This window comes from Oncorhynchus keta, chromosome 20 (assembly GCF_023373465.1).
Source record: "Oncorhynchus keta strain PuntledgeMale-10-30-2019 chromosome 20, Oket_V2, whole genome shotgun sequence".
NCBI lineage: Eukaryota > Metazoa > Chordata > Actinopteri > Salmoniformes > Salmonidae > Oncorhynchus > Oncorhynchus keta.
This window is the reverse complement of record NC_068440.1, coordinates 15,125,054-15,141,518: the sequence shown is the minus strand read 5'-3', so window position 1 is coordinate 15,141,518 and position 16,465 is coordinate 15,125,054. Positions and strand designations below refer to the sequence as shown.

General features: G+C 46.7%; 1 protein-coding gene across 4 annotated transcripts in view; it reads right to left on the bottom strand.

Annotated features, from left to right (window-relative positions):
- The window catches only part of LOC118398960 (KH domain-containing, RNA-binding, signal transduction-associated protein 3), a 174,391-nt gene that overhangs the window by 4,549 nt on the left and 153,377 nt on the right, over positions 1-16,465 (bottom strand). The window lies entirely within an intron of this gene.

The window sequence follows — 16,465 nt, the reverse complement described above, 5'->3', positions numbered from 1 at the left end:
TTACCTGGGATGAGAATGGCATGAACTGTTCGGGAAAGTGAAATAACGTCATCATGTACAGAATTGATGTACCATTCTGCTGTATGTGACCATAAACATATACTCTACATTACAAACATGCGCACAAGGTGTATACACATCATTTCTTTTCATAACTATGCCCTCCCTCCCTTACAGGATACAGTACACAATAGATCAGACAGCCAATATTCACTCAGCAGTTACAGTAGCTGCGGCTGTGCCTTCTGTGCTTCCACATGGCAATTTCCTGGCTATGTCAGTCTCCCCATATCCAGGATATGGAGCTATATATGAGAGATGGCACCTGTAATAAAACAATAAAAAGGGAGGCCATCTTGAATTGTGGTTCATTTCTTTGCTATTCTTTATTTATTTCTCAGCGGTCCCTGTTGACTTGCTGACAGAACAATCGTGTGCTGGTATCATTCAGTATCAGTCCTATCATTCAAGCCCAGAAAGGTCATTCATCATAAGGCTGCCACAGAGCCGGCACATGCCACCCGTCACAGCTGAGTCTTCTCCCCGTCACCATCTCTGTCACCGTCAGGGCTGTAACCAGGGCTTCAGTCTTAGTGAGGTTCCGTCCAGGACATTTTTGGAATGTTGAAGTTCATTTACTGCATTTCTATATAATAAAAATGTTTTAAAATGCTATTTGGAGAACAGCAAAACAAGCACAAAAATGATCACCGTGGCTGCTGTAGGTTGATTCACCTCAGTCGATTTACCAACACATAGCCTATTAGCTATACGATTGTAATGTTATATCCCTGAAAGGGGGGTGAAATATGAGAAATGATTCACAATGACACGTAGCATCTGTTCAGTCATTTGTAATGATGACTTGCATAAAATCATCAACTCGTAACATAGATACAGTATATACATAGAGTTCACATTTCTATTCCTGGCCGTTACTAATCTAGCTCTGCATAAACAGACATCAATGGAGTGCACCGATGATCGTATCATCACATTCGCCTGAGTTATTAGAATATGACTTTCAATATCAGTGATGTTGTGGGGGGGGAGTGGGTAACGGGTCAACTTTCGACTCCAGTGGATGATGGAGACAAGAACGAACAACCCCCCATATAATTGAAAACGTATGAACTGTATTGTTTGCAGTTTGATTGCATTTGAATCTAGGCCTATAGCGAAGATAGGACATGCGGAGATGTTCATATTGAAACATATCTTCATTATGAGAACTTAGTAGCCTATTTTTTGCTCCTGCTGAGCGAGGCTCTGTTTACCGTCAGCCTCTTACTTCATCGTTCTAGCTGGCTAAGTAATACTAGCTAGAGGCCTTTAACGTTACTGCAATAGAAGTGTCTTCCCGGCAGGTAGCCACCTAACTGACTGTATCTATAAGCAACTATTAACCCGTTTTTGTTTGTTTGGGGGCGGCTGTAGATACGGCAGGAGTCGCGGGAGAGTTATAAAATGGCCTTTTGTCCGTTATCTCACAAACACACTGCCATCAGCGTCTCTAGTTGCCCACTAGAGCCGACTCCGAGTTGGGGTAGTTCGTTTAACTTCTCAGGCCATCGGCCTGTTCGGCGAGAGGGCGGAGATAGCCGTTTGAGAGAGTGGTAAATGTGCTGATAAAAAGGCACATCCAGGAGGCAAATCCAGGGGACGCAAGCGAACATAACGAACCCATCCTCTGTTCATGATTCCACTTGTTTGCAAAGCGTCAGGCGCGATTAGAACTCAGTCAGATGAAGAATATAAGCATCCTGATCTTTAATCAACACTGGTAGCAGTCTTAGATTGCTGAGCCGTAATTGATTTACTTTATTGTGTGCAAAATATATATTTCTATTATTATATATTTTTTTCAGTGTCCTCATACGTAGTTATGGCTCTGGTCTCCGTGCCTGTCAGTCTGGGGCTTACCCCTCCTCTCTCTGGTTTAGTGCTGGAGGTGACACTAAAGGCCCAGCTGTACAGCAGATCAACAAAAAAGGATGACTTTTATGATTTTCGCGTTTCAAAGCACTTAATCACTATTCAACTTTGATTGGCAGCATGTTGATAGTTTTTTTTAAAGAAACTTAAAGGCACAAGCTGACATGAACAATTTAAATTCATATTAGGGGACGGAGGGGGGAGGGGGGAAACGTCTATAGTTGTGGATCTATAAATGTCTGCTTGAGACATTGTCCAGAAAAGGCATTGATGTTGGGTTTCTTCCCCGGGGAGATCATTGACTTGGCATGAAGATTGCATTGCTCACACAGCTCATGACTCAACCAGGGAACAATAACAGCAGAAACAAAGGCAGGCTTTTTCCTCTTATCTAAACTGGACCCCTGCTAAGATGTGAGTGAATATTTATGCTCTGTGTCCACAAAGAGAAACCAGACTTTGTTATTCAGAGTGTGAGGTTTTCCAATCAACCCTCACAGCAGAGGTACCACTGTGAGTCTTACACTGGTGTCCAGCTGCTTATATATACCTGACACCACTTGTCATGGCTTTAGAGAGAGAAACCGAGAGAGAGACAGAGAGAGAGACAGAGAGAAATAGAGAGGGTGAGAGAGAGACACAGGCAGAGAGAAAGAGAGACAGAGTGATAGAGAGAGAGACAGAGAGCGAGAGAGAGGGAGGGTGGATAGATGTGGAGGGTGAAGGAGAGAGAGCGCAAGAGAGAGAAAGAGATGCAGCAAATGAATGCATGTTCTCTCTTTCTGTGTCTTGTACACTATGAAACACCTGACATGGTGTGTGGTAATTTGATTTCACACCATGTCTCCATACTGGGGTATATTCTTCCCAGAGAGGAACCCCTCTGAATATACACTCAACTACAAACCGTTCCGCTAGAGTACGCCCTGGGAAGCTGAGGGGCTAAACAAGAGGCTTATCCTTCCTGTTGGTGTAAAGCTAAAGGCTATGAGGACCAATAGCTGCTGTCAGGTCCTCAGAGAGCTGCCAAGTCAAAGCTTTCCCCTTTCACAAGGACGAGAGGAGGACTCCCAAAGCTGTTAGGCACCTCTAATTTCTGGGTTGACATTTTGTCAATATCCTCACACATAGCCTCTCTCTACCAATGTCCTTTTCTCCTCTATTACCATGGTCTGGTCAGTGAGTCCTCAGGCCTCAGCTACGCCCTGAAGGGCAACGATCCAGGTGAGACAAACTGCTTCAAGTAAAATACAGGTTGTATCCCAAATGGCACAGTCAAACGCCTCCTAGCACTTTTATAGTGGCCCTTTGTAGCTCAATTGGTAGAGCATGGTGCTTGTAATGACAGAGTAGCGGGTTTGATTCCTGGGATCACCCATAAGTAAAATGCATGCATGCCTGACTGTAGTTCGCTTTGCATAAAATTGTCTGCTAAATGGCATGTATTAAAAAGCATCAATTAACACTAAACTCAGCAACAACAGAAAAAACATCCTCTCACTGTCAACTGCATTTACTTGCAGCAAACTTAACATGTGTAAATATTTGTATGAACATAACAAGATTCAACAACTGAGACATAAACTGAACAAGTTCCACAGACATGGAATAATGTGTCCCTGAACAAAGGGGGGGGGGGTCAAAATAAAAAATAACAGTTAGTATCTGGTGGGGCCACCAGCTACATTAAGTACTGCAGTGTATCTGCTCCTCATGGACTGCAACATATTTGCCAGTTCTTGCTGTGAGATGTTACCCCACACTTCCACCAAGGCACCTGCAGGTCCATGGACATTTATGGGTGGAATGGCCCGAGCCCTCACCCTCAAATCCAACAGGTCCCAGACATGCTCAATGGGATTGAGATCCGGGCTCTTCTCTGGCCATGGCAGAACACTAACATTCCTGTCTTGCAGGAAATCACGCAAGGAACAAGCAGTATGGATGGTGGCATTGTCATGCTGGAGGGTCATGTCAGGATGAGCCTGCAGGAAAAGTACCACATGAGGGAGGAGGATGTCTTCCCTGTAATGCACAAGCTCAGCCCAGACCATGACGGACCCTCCACCTCCAAATCGATCCCGCTCCAGAGTCCAGGCCTCGATGTAACGCTCAGTCCTTCGACGATTAACGCGAACCCGACCATCACCCCTGGTGAGACAAAACTGCGACTCGTCAGCGAAGAGCACTTTTTGCCAGTCCTGTCTGGCCAGCGACAGCGGGTTTGTGCCCGTAGATGTCATTGTTGTCTGAGATGTCTGGTGAGGACCTGCCTTACAACAGGCCTACAAGCCATCAGTCCAGCCTCTCTCAGCCTATTGTGGACAGTCTGAGCACTGATGGAGGGATTGTGTGTTCCTGGTGTAACTCGGGCAGTTGTTGTTGCCAACCTGTACCTGTCCCGCAGCAGGTGTGATGTTCGCATGTACCAATCCTTTGCAGGTGTTGTTACATGTGATCTGCCGCTGCGAGGACGATCAGCTGTCCGTCCTGTCTCCCTGTAGCGCTGTCTTAGGCGTCTCACAGTACGGACATTGCAATTTATTGCCCTGGCCACATCTGCAGTCCTCATGCCTCCTTGCCGCATGCCTAAGGCACGTTCACGCAGATGAGCAGGGACGCTGGGCATCTATCTCTATCTGGTTTTTCAAAGTCAGTAGAAAGGCCTCTTTAGTGTCCTAAGTTTTCATAACTGTGACCTTAATTGCTTACCGTCTGTAAGCTGTTAGTGTCTTAACGACCGTTCCACAGGTGAATGTCATTCATTGTTTATGGTTCAATGAACAAGCATGGGAAACAGTGTTTAAACCCTTTACAATGAAGATCTGTGAAGTTATTTGGATTTTTACGAATTATATTTGAAAGACAGGGTCCTGAAAAAGGGACGTTTCTTTTTATGCTAAGTTTATATAAATAGTCACAAATGGAATGTGGCTGGAAACATGTCAGGAACTGAAACAATCCCAACTTAATTTATATTTTATGTTGTTTTAATCACAAGCATGTAAACATTTATTAACAGCTAATGATGGAGAGGAGCAAGGAGGAACCCAGAGACCACTGTACTATGCTGGGTGTTTATATCTCAAGGAGAACCCCAGAGACCACTGTACTATGCTGGGTGTTTATATCTCAAGGAGGAACCCAGAGACCACTGTACTATGCTGGGTGTTTATATCTCAAGGAGAACCCCAGAGACCACTGTACTATGCTGGGTGTTTATATCTCAAGGAGGAACCCAGAGACCACTGTACTATGCTGGGTGTTTATATCTCAAGGAGAAACCCAGAGACCACTGTAGTATGCTGGGTGTTTATATCTCAAGGAGAAACCCAGAGACCACTGTAGTATGCTGGGTGTTTATATCTCAAGGAGAAACCCAGAGACCACTGTAGTATGCTGGGTGTTTATATCTCAAGGAGGAACCCAGAGACCACTGTACTATTCTGGGTGTTTATATCTCAAGGAGAAACCCAGAGACCACTGTAGTATGCTGGGTGTTTATATCTCAAGGAGAAACCCAGAGACCACTGTACTATGCTGGGTGTTTATATCTCAAGGAGAAACCCAGAGACCACTGTACTATGCTGGGTGTTTATATCTCAAGGAGGAACCCAGAGACCACTGTAGTATGCTGGGTGTTTATATCTCAAGGAGAAACCCAGAGACCACTGTACTATGCTGGGTGTTTATATCTCAAGGAGAAACCCAGAGACCACTGTAGTATGCTGGGTGTTTATATCTCAAGGAGAAACCCAGAGACCACTGTACTATGCTGGGTGTTTATATCTCAAGGAGAAACCCAGAGACCACTGTACTATGCTGGGTGTTTATATCTCAAGGAGAACCCCAGAGACCACTGTACTATGCTGGGTGTTTATATCTCAAGGAGGAACCCAGAGACCCACTGTACTATGCTGGGTGTTTATATCTCAAGGAGAACCCCAGAGACCACTGTACTATGCTGGGTGTTTATATCTCAAGGAGGAACCCAGAGACCACTGTAGTATGCTGGGTGTTTATATCTCAAGGAGAAACCCAGAGACCACTGTACTATGCTGGGTGTTTATATCTCAAGGAGAACCCCAGAGACCACTGTACTATGCTGGGTGTTTATATCTCAAGGAGGAACCCAGAGACCCACTGTACTATGCTGGGTGTTTAAATCTCTGGCTTCAAATATTTAAAAAATTGATTTTTAGTCTCCTGCTAGTTCAAGACAAACACAAAATATGTGTCACAAATGGCACCCTATTCTCTATATAGTGCACTACTTTTGACCAAAACACCATGGGGTACAGCCCCATCTCAGCCCCAGCCCCAGCCTCAGCCCCAGTCCCAGTCCCAGTCCCAGCCTCAGCCCCAGTCCCAGCCTCAGCCCTAGCCTCAGCCTCAGCCCCAGCCTCAGCCCCAGCCCAAGCCTCAGCCCCAGCCCCAGCCTCAGCCCCAGCCTCAGCCTCAGCTCCAGTCCCAGCCTCAGCCCCAGCCTCAGTCCCAGCCTCAGCCCCAGCCTCAGCCCCATCTCAGCCCCAGCCTCAGCCCCAGTCCCAGCTTCAGCCCCAGCCTCAGCCCAGCCTCAGCCCCAGTCCCAGCCTCAGCCCCAGTCCCAGTCCCAGCCTCAGTCCCAGTCCCAGCTTCAGCCCCAGCCTCAGCCCCAGTCCCAGTCCCAGTCCCAGCCTCAGTCCCAGTCCCAGCCTCAGTCCCAGTCCCAGCCTCAGCCCCAGCCTCCGCCCCAGTCCCAGTCCCAGCCTCAGCCCCAGTTCCAGTCCCAGCCTCAGCCCCAGTCCCAGTCCCAGCCCCAGCCCCAGTCCCAGTCCCAGCCTCAGCCCCAGCCCCAGTCCCAGTCCCAGTCCCAGCCTCAGTCCCAGCCTCAGCCCCAGCCTCAGCCCCATCTCAGCCCCAGCCTCAGCCCCAGTCCCAGCTTCAGCCCCAGCCTCAGCCCCAGCCCCAGCCTCAGCCCCAGTCCCAGTCCCAGCCTCAGCCCCAGTCCCAGCCTCAGTCCCAGCCTCAGCCCCAGCCTCAGCCCCAGCCTCAGCCCCAGCCCAAGCCTCAGCCCCAGCCCCAGTCCCAGCCTCAGCCCCAGCCTCAGCCTCAGCTCCAGTCCCAGCCTCAGCCCCAGCCTCAGTCCCAGCCTCAGCCCAGCCTCAGCCCCATCTCAGCCCCAGCCTCAGCCCCAGTCCCAGCTTCAGCCCCAGCCTCAGCCCAGCCTCAGCCCCAGTCCCAGTCCCAGCCTCAGCCCCAGTCCCAGTCCCAGCCCCAGCCCCAGTCCCAGCCTCAGCCCCAGCCTCAGCCCCAGACCCAGCCCCAGCCTCAGTCCCAGTCCCAGCCTCAGTCCCAGTCCCAGCTTCAGCCCCAGCCTCCGCCCCAGTCCCAGTCCCAGCCTCAGCCCCAGTCCCAGTCCCAGCCTCAGCCCCAGTCCCAGTCCCAGCCTCAGCCCCAGTCCCAGTCCCAGCCTCAGCCCCAGCCCCAGTCCCAGTCCCAGCCCCAGCCCCAGCCTCAGTCCCAGCCCCAGCCTCAGCCCCATCTCAGCCCCAGCCTCAGCCCCAGTCCCAGCCTCAGCCCCAGCCTCAGTCCCAGTCCCAGCTTCAGCCCCAGCCTCAGCCCCAGTCCCAGCCTCAGCCTCAGCCCCAGTCCCAGCCTCAGTCCCACAACAGACAATCTCAAACAAACAAACCATTTATAGAGGATACCTTGTCTCATGATCAGGAATCATGGAATCTGACTCCAGACCTGCTCGTCCACAGGTATACCTACCGCCTGGCTCTCAGGTTTACAGGTATCCTCTATAAATGGCTGATCCTATGTACTGATGTTGTCGTTTGCGGCGCCAATAAACAGATGGTGATGTTACATCTGAGTGATGTAGTACATGTCCCTGGTGGACTTTGTTTTCTTACACAGCCATTGCTCTCCTGTTGCTCTGTGATAAACCTGCAGAGGTTTGCTAGGACATTTAGAGAGGATCCAGAGGTACTGAGAATAACAATCTATAGTCAGCAGTCATATCCAGGGGAGAGGAGACACTAAATATTTCATAGGTTTTCCAATGCAGGAGGAAGAACATTCAGGGGGAAATATTCATTCGATAGCGAGCATTTAACATAATTTTGATAGCGAAATAACTCATTTTGATAGAGGATATCCTTCACTCTCAGACTATGAAAAATGACATGACTACCTTCATATTGACATATATATATATATATATATATATATATATATATTTATATATTTAACCAGGCAAGTCAGTTAAGAACAAATTCTTAATAACAATGAGGGCCCTGGGCCAATTGTGCGTCGCCCTATGGGACTCCCAATCACGGCCGGATGTGATACAGCCTGGATTCAAACCAGGGACTGTAGTGACGTCTCTTGTACTGAGAGAGACGATTAAGGCTCTGAAAGAAATACAGCAAAAAGCAAAAACAGACAAAAACAGATTAAAACATAAACAGACAGAAAAGGAACTGTACTTGGGAGAATGTGTCCTGTATATTATCCAAAATGAGAATGGTGTAATTGTTTTTGAAAACTCCCTCAGGGATATGCTGTTGATTACTTGTCTCCACAGCTGATTGCGTATGCAATAATCAATGTTGGACCCTTGCTGCGATGTCAGAAGGACTGAACGGTAAGTCATCCATATTACATTCAAATTCACCTCAGATTGTGTCTTGGTCAACAGATGGGCAGGTGACTGCAACGTTATTACAGCCCAACATATAGACTGAGGTTATATCCCCAAAGGACATCCTATCTCTTATATAGTGTACTACTTTTGACTAGGGTGCATAGGGCTCTGGTCAAAGTAAGTGCATTATATAGAGAACAGGTTTCCATTTGGGATTCATCCTCAAGTTTTTCATCATATTCTCTCCGATGCTATAAACTGACATCATTCTGAGAGTGTCTGGAATCTTTCCAAGACAACAACAAAAACTCTCGTTAGGCCTTACAACATTAAAATATCTCCAGCTCTGAAACAAATTAGGGCAAAAGACTGACGTTGCCTGTCAAAACAAATGTTACAAACTGCTGAGAACTGAATTAGAACAATATTAAAAGGATCAAACGAGTCAAGTTACTACAGAAAGTACCCACCGGAGAACTGCATGACCTCTGGTCCTTAGATAGAAATCAATTACATTGTGTTGAACTAATTAACTCTCTTGAACTAATGTACTTCTGTGTGTTTGCAAAGCCTGAAATACCAGCCACATATTTCCTAGGCCTATTCATGCCTAGATCTGTACGTTTCTATAGTATAACTCAGATTTATCGGGTTCTTTCCACAACTGATTCACACCATGGTGGTCTACATTGGTACTCTGTTCACATACTGTTGGTGGACGACCCACCAAGACTTGCCATTCAGACATCCATAACTGTTCTCTCCCCTGTGCTCTGTCCTACCTCATAATGGTTCTCTTCCATTCGCTGCTATCTCCACAAGTCCCCTGTGCTCTGTCCTACCTCATAATGGTTCTCTTCCATTCGCTGCTATCTCCACAAGTCCCCTGTGCTCTGTCCTACCTCATAATGGTTCTCTTCCATTCGCTGCTATCTCCACAAGTCCCCTGTGCTCTGTCCTACCTCATAATGGTTCTCTTCCATTCGCTGCTATCTCCACAAGTCCCCTGTGCTCTGTCCTACCTCAGAATGGTTCTCTTCCATTCGCTGCTATCTCCACAAGTCCCCTGTGCTCTGTCCTACCTCAGAATGGTTCTCTCCCCTTCGCTGCTATCTCCACAAGTCCCCTGTGCTCTGTCCTACCTCAGAATGGTTCTCTCCCCTTCGCTGCTATCTCCACAAGTCCCCTGTGCTCTGTCCTACCTCATAATGGTTCTCTTCCATTCGCTGCTATCTCCACAAGTCCCCTGTGTTCTGTCCTACCTCATAATGGTTCTCTTCCATTCGTTGCTATCTCCACAAGTCCCCTGTGCTCTGTCCTACCTCAGAATGGTTCTCTCCCATTCGCTGCTATCTCCACAAGTCCCCTGTGCTCTGTCCTACCTCAGAATGGTTCTCTCCCCTTCGCTGCTATCTCCACAAGTCCCCTGTGCTCTGTCCTACCTCAGAATGGTTCTCTCCCCTTCGCTGCTATCTCCACAAGTCCCCTGTGCTCTGTCCTACCTCAGAATGGTTATTTCCCCTTCGCTGCTATCTCCACAAGTCCCCTGTGCTCTGTCCTACCTCAGAATGATTCTCTCCCCTTCGCTGCTATCTCCACAAGTCCCCTGTGCTCCGTGCTACCTCAGAATGGTTCTCTCCCCTTCGCTGCTATCTCCAGAAGTCCCCTGTGCTCTGTCCTACCTCAGAATGGTTCTCTCCCCTTCGCTGCTATCTCCAGAAGTCCCCTGTGCTCTGTCCTATCTCAGAATGGTTCTCTCCCCTTCGCTGCTATCTCCACAAGTCCCCTGTGCTCTGTCCTACCTCAGAATGGTTCTCCCCCCTTCACTGCTATCTCCACAAGTCCCCTGTGCTCTGATGGTTCTCTCCCCTTCGCTGCTATCTCCACAAGTCCCCTGTGCTCTGATGGTTCTCTCCCCTTCGCTGCTATCTCCACAAGTTCCCTGTGCTCTGATGGTTCTCTCCCCTTCGTTGCTATCTCCACAAGTCCCCTGTGCTCTAATGGTTCTCTCCCCTTCGCTGCTATCTCCACAAGTTCCCTGTGCTCTGATGGTTCTCTCCCCTTCGTTGCTATCTCCACAAGTCCCCTGTGCTCTAATGGTTCTCTCCCCTTCGCTGCTATCTCCACAAGTCCCCTGTGCTCTGATGGTTATTTCCCCTTCGCTGCTATCTCCAGAAGTCCCCTGTGCTCTGTCCTACCTCAGAATGATTCTCTCCCCTTCGCTGCTATCTCCACAAGTCCCCTGTGCTCTGTCCTACCTCAGAATGGTTCTCCCCCTTCACTGCTATCTCCACAAGTCCCCTGTGCTCTGTGCTACCTTTTACCTCCACACCTCCACACTTGTCTCCTGTATTGAGTTTTACAACTGTTCCTAGGGGATGTGTCTGCCCTTTAAAATGCTGTCACAGCTAGCCCAGTAACCGCGGCCCTCCTCCCTGTAACCACGGCCCTGTGGGAGCAGGCTGACGAGCCATGGAAGAGGAAGAGGAAGGGAAGAGGCGAGAGGCCCCTGTAGTATTATAGGTGTCAGGAATGAAATAACACTCTGATCCAAACCGATCTGTGTGTGTCCAACCTCTGTATGACCTCACCCAGAGCAACACCTGTCATCCTCCTCATTTACCTACAGGGAGATCACCCCCTATCTGCTAACACAATGAAAGTCATTCTCCTTCAGTCTCTCCATTCAGCTGACCTTCCAACTGCTTAATAATACCCACACATCTACTGACCTGGCTTCAGGTAATAATAACGTTGGGTTGGGTCGGTGTATTAAATGCCGTAGAAAAAAGGCTATGATGGCGCTCATACCGAAGATTGACCGCTATTGACTGGTGCTGAAGCTGCCATGGATGTCATGCTGATTTGGCGTTCCAAGATGTTCCTCCAGGCTTTCCCTCTCTTCTGAAACATGTAAATGTCTCCGAACTACTGAGAAGAACCACCGTTTAGCTAAAAGTCTCATGTTTCAAGGTTGTGAACCATTTCATATTTCCTTTCAATGTGGATCTGCTACATTCCTGTTGACTAAATATGTTATACAATGTTGTTTAGGTTATTATCAGAAATTACAATTTGAAAACAAGTTACATATCTTGTATTTAGCAGGAATAGTATGTCCACCTCAATTATGTCTACAGTATAGTAGACATACAGTGTATTTGCCCAGAATTCCCAAAACAAACTCTCCAGAATGGTTACCCTCTTTCCCCGCCAGGCATAAGGGCTGATATCATACTAGAGACACTGGAGAAACCAACTGTAGTAAATTGCTCTGCTTGTTATCCTGCAGCCAGTGAAGTCCTGCCTGCCTGCCGCCCAGCCAGTGCTCTGATGTGGTTGGTGACTGTGCAGTGAGCTCCTCAGGCTCTGTGAGGCATTGTTAGGGAGACGTCTTGTCCATGGATCCAGTCTAACACTCCCCTGGGTCCTTCCCTGTTCCAGCCCTGCTACCGCTCTGACCTGCTCAAGCTGAGATTGGGCTCCGGGGTAAAACAGGGCTGTACCTTTTGTCCATCAGCAGATCTAAATTGGATGACCTTAAAAAGGAAATGTTCTGTACCGTATGCACTATAGACCGCAGTATTGTACTGTATTTGCTGTACACACTGGCTTTGCAGTGTGGTAAACGGTTTAGGAAACAAGAAAGTCTGTGCGAAAATGGTGCGACAAACAAAAAACATCCAGTCAGCGGCAGTCCTTCAGGTGCAAACAGGTCGTTGATGAGAGAGGTTGAAGGAGAATGGTGTGGGGGTGGCGGTAGTGTAATGGTGTGGGGAATATTTTCCTAGCACACGCTAGGTCCCTTGATACTAATTGAGCAATGTTTGAACACCACACCTTGTAGAACCCATGCCCTGGAGAATTCAGGCTGTTCTGGAGGTAAAGGGGGGTCCGACCCGGTACTAAGTGGGTGTACCTAATAAACCTAATATGGTGTATCGTGAAAAGGGCTGCTAGTGTCTATGAAGGCTGTTACTCTACAGGTGAAAGAAGAACTCAAAGGGTCTTGTCTGGTTAACAATATTTCTTAATAATACATTTTCCTATGAAATAGTGATTATTTTGATTGAAAAATAATGTATTTGTTTCTGAGACATTAAAAAGATTACTAGTAGGTCCTGTAAACAGGGGGTGTACTGCAGTGTACTGTATATATTTACAAATACCCACTGAGAGTAAAAACACATTCTGAGAGTATAAAAAGCAGGCTGGTTGCAATCATCCAACTACACTTTAAACAACACACTGTCATGTTCTAAGAAATTGCAAGAGATGTACATGATCATGTAGATGATAAACAACCTACACTCAAAAAAAAAAGGTTCTAGGCAGTTTTGAGACTTAAATAAGTCAACAAAAATAAGTAAATAAACTGACTAGTGTGTCTCAGGAGGAAGACGCTGTAAAGTCTGGTAGCCCATTAGTCAGCCTAAGCGAGTGTCTCAAATGACACCCTATTCCATATAGTGCACTACTTTTGCACTACTACCATATGGGCTCTGATCAAACGTAGTGCACTATAATGGGAATAGGGTGCTATTTGGGACGCACACCATTTCTAACCAGACAACAGATCTCAAAATCTCTTTGAGTCTAGCATCATGCCTCTGGGCAGAACAGAGCCAAGCACACCCCACCAAGCACACACACACACCAATCCAAGCACACACACACACACCCCACCAAGCACACACACACCAAACCAAGCACACACACACACCCCCACCAAGCACACACACACCAAACCAAGCACACACACACCCCACCAAGCACACACACACCAAACCAAGCACACACACACCCCACCAAGCACACACGCACACACACCCCACCAAGCACACACACACCAAACCAAGCACACACACACATCCCACCCAGCCTCTACATGATGGACTCCATTTGTCTTCAGCCTTAAGCCTCTGTGATTATTCACCACATGGCTGCAGATAGACACCAGGGCTCAGGGCCAGCCTAACCCCAGTGACTCCCTCTGCTTCTCTGCAGATCTAACAGGCAGGCAGGCAGGCAGGCAGGCAGGCAGGCAGGCAGGCTTTAAGATGTACCCCCCTTTAAGATGTACCCCAACTACATAGAGGACGGGGGGGGGGCAGAGACTCTGGCCCTAAGGCACGGGTGTCAAACTCATTCCAAGGAGGGACTAGTGTCTTCTGTTTTTTTCAATTAAGACCCAGACAACCAGGTGAGGGAGTTCTTTACTAATCAGTTACTAATCAGTTACCTTTACTAATCAAGTCCAAGGAAGGAGCAAAAACCTGCAGACACTCGGCCCTGCGTGGAATGAGATTGACACATGGGCCCTAGTCAGTTGCATAACTGAATGCATTCAAAAATATATATCTTCCACATTTAACACAACCCCTCCGCAGGGGGATGCCTTAAACAATGTCCACGTCATCAGTGCCCGGGTAGCAGTTGTTGTTGGGGGTTAAATGCCTTGCTCGAGGGCAGTTAGGCAAAACATTTTTTTTTCTGCTGGGGTGTTCGAACCAGCAAACGTTTGATTACTGGCCCAATGCTCTTAACAGCCAGGCTACCTGCCATCCCAAGAGAGAGAGTGTGTGAGAGATGTAGGCTGCCTGGCCTTGGCGACATATATCCTGACACGGCCACAAAAGAAAACATCAACCATCCCTCCTCACAAAGCATGGGACAGGCTAATATGTTCTTTTTTTCTCTCTCCTTTACCCCCCTTACAGCTGCCACTAATGCGATTTTTGACATCTTAAGTGCAGCAACAATCAGGCCTTTGAAACTGCCCATGCAAGCAGAACATACAGAATAAAGGAGAGGAGGGAAGATGGTGTGACAACAGCAGGGATGCATCCCAAATGGTGTCCTATTCCCTATTTAGTGTACTACTTTTGAGCAGAGTCAAAAGTAATGCGCTATATAGGGAATATGGTGTCATTTGGGAAGCATCCCTGATGCAGGACCGATAAAAGAGAGAGATGGCAGCAAACAAGCCAACGTGCCATAGCAAAGTCCTTTGACCTTAAGTGACATGGTGAGGGTGATCACTCCCTTGATATGAGAAAATCAATTCTGTGCGTTTAGTTGCAGGGTCTTCTGTTTCTATCAGGGGTTGGAATGGACATTATTTCCCAATTGTTTCATTCTGAACAGAACCATTATTTGTTGGGGTTCCCTTCCACTGTTCCGACTAGCAAAAAATAGTTCTGAACCAGTTCGAACCCCCAAAAAGTACCGGTTTATATTGTTCCTTTCTGTTCCTTTTTAAAAATGTGAAATAAAATAAAAAATAATTAGATTACGTGACCAATTGGGTTATAGTTGTTTAGGTGCATTGGAGAGACAAGTGACATTTTGAGAGTTGGGAGAGAACGAGAGAGGGTGGAGTAGGAGGCTTGACTTGAAGTGCTGGGCATCTTATGACATGTATAATCTGAATTAGGCCCACAGAATTATACCTACAGAGGAGCGGTTTCTATGAAGGAACTTTGAATGTCTTTGAACTTCTGAGAGTTGCATTAACGTTGCACTAGAGCTAGCTAGCTAACAAGCTTGTGTGTGCAGAGTGGCACCAGAATTCAAATAAAAACATGGAACATAAATGCCCGGAACATAACATCATTTTAATAACTGGTTCCCATGTTCCAGAACAGTATAGATCACTTTTGTTCCTGGTTCTGATTCTGTTCCTTGAAAAATGTTGGTTCTGTTCCCTGACCCGGTTCCAACCCCTGGTTTGTATTGCATAGAGCTATAGGACACCAAACAGCCATGTAGCTGCATGGTCTTCTGTTGCTGTTACATAGATCCAAACAACCAAACAGCCATTTGGGCTTCATGAGGCAACAATGGCCTGACACATGAAAATAGGAATAAAAAATATTATCACAAGGGATTCACTGGTATTTGTCAAACTATGGCATTATGGTTAAAATACGTCATGACAGGACATCAGATTGAGAAGTTACAATAGAAAGACAGCTATCAACATTATTTAGTTCAAAAGCTTGTTTCCCCTCAATCTCACTCTGAGCCCCCAAACTGGTTCTTCCATGTTGGCACTAAGTCGTGCACTGTTCATTCCTGGCTGTTCTGGTCGCCCCTCCTTATGTTCCATTAGAGTTCAATCTATTAGAGGCTGTTTCATTTCTGTTGGTCATGATGTAAAGGATGTTTCTCTACGGTATCTATAATTCAGAACTATCTCGTTCTCCTTCAGAACTATAATATTCATGACCTCGTTTCTTTCTATGAAATGTTTTTGTATCTCCGTTGATTCTCGGAATGCTATCAAAAGTAATTCTAATCCCTAAATGTGAATTGTTCCCCAGCCGATCATTACCGACAGATGGATGCTGTTTTCATAATGACATCCCTATAGTTAGATGGAGATTTCATTTTCAGAAATGTTTTCCTTATTTCTGTTGACCAAATATTTGAGCAGGATGATTTCTTTTTGTGATGACCATCGCTTGCAAGACTGAGAGCAGCTAATTATTTTACTGAGCAACATTACAATCCAGCCAATTTAACTGTTTTGATAAACATTGATTTAGACTAAAGGTAGGCAAAGGTCTGATCAGCAAGCATGATTTTCAATTTGGAATAGGCTTCAGAAGGATGGAGTCTCCTATTTATATTCTGTGTCATTTCCAACAAGATTTGTATTTCTAGGTTAGTATTCCCTATTTTTGTAGGCTATTTCTATAACTCAGATCCAACTCTTTATAACAGCACCATTTTTTTTTATTCTAAATTAAATGTACATAATCCTCTAGGCCTACAGAATTCGCCAATACAGCCTGAGATTGGTTTGGATGTGGGTTTGATAGAAAAGTCATTCACGGCTACCACCCGGAGAGTTAATAAAATACTCATAATTGAAGGGGAAAGTTTTCCCGATAT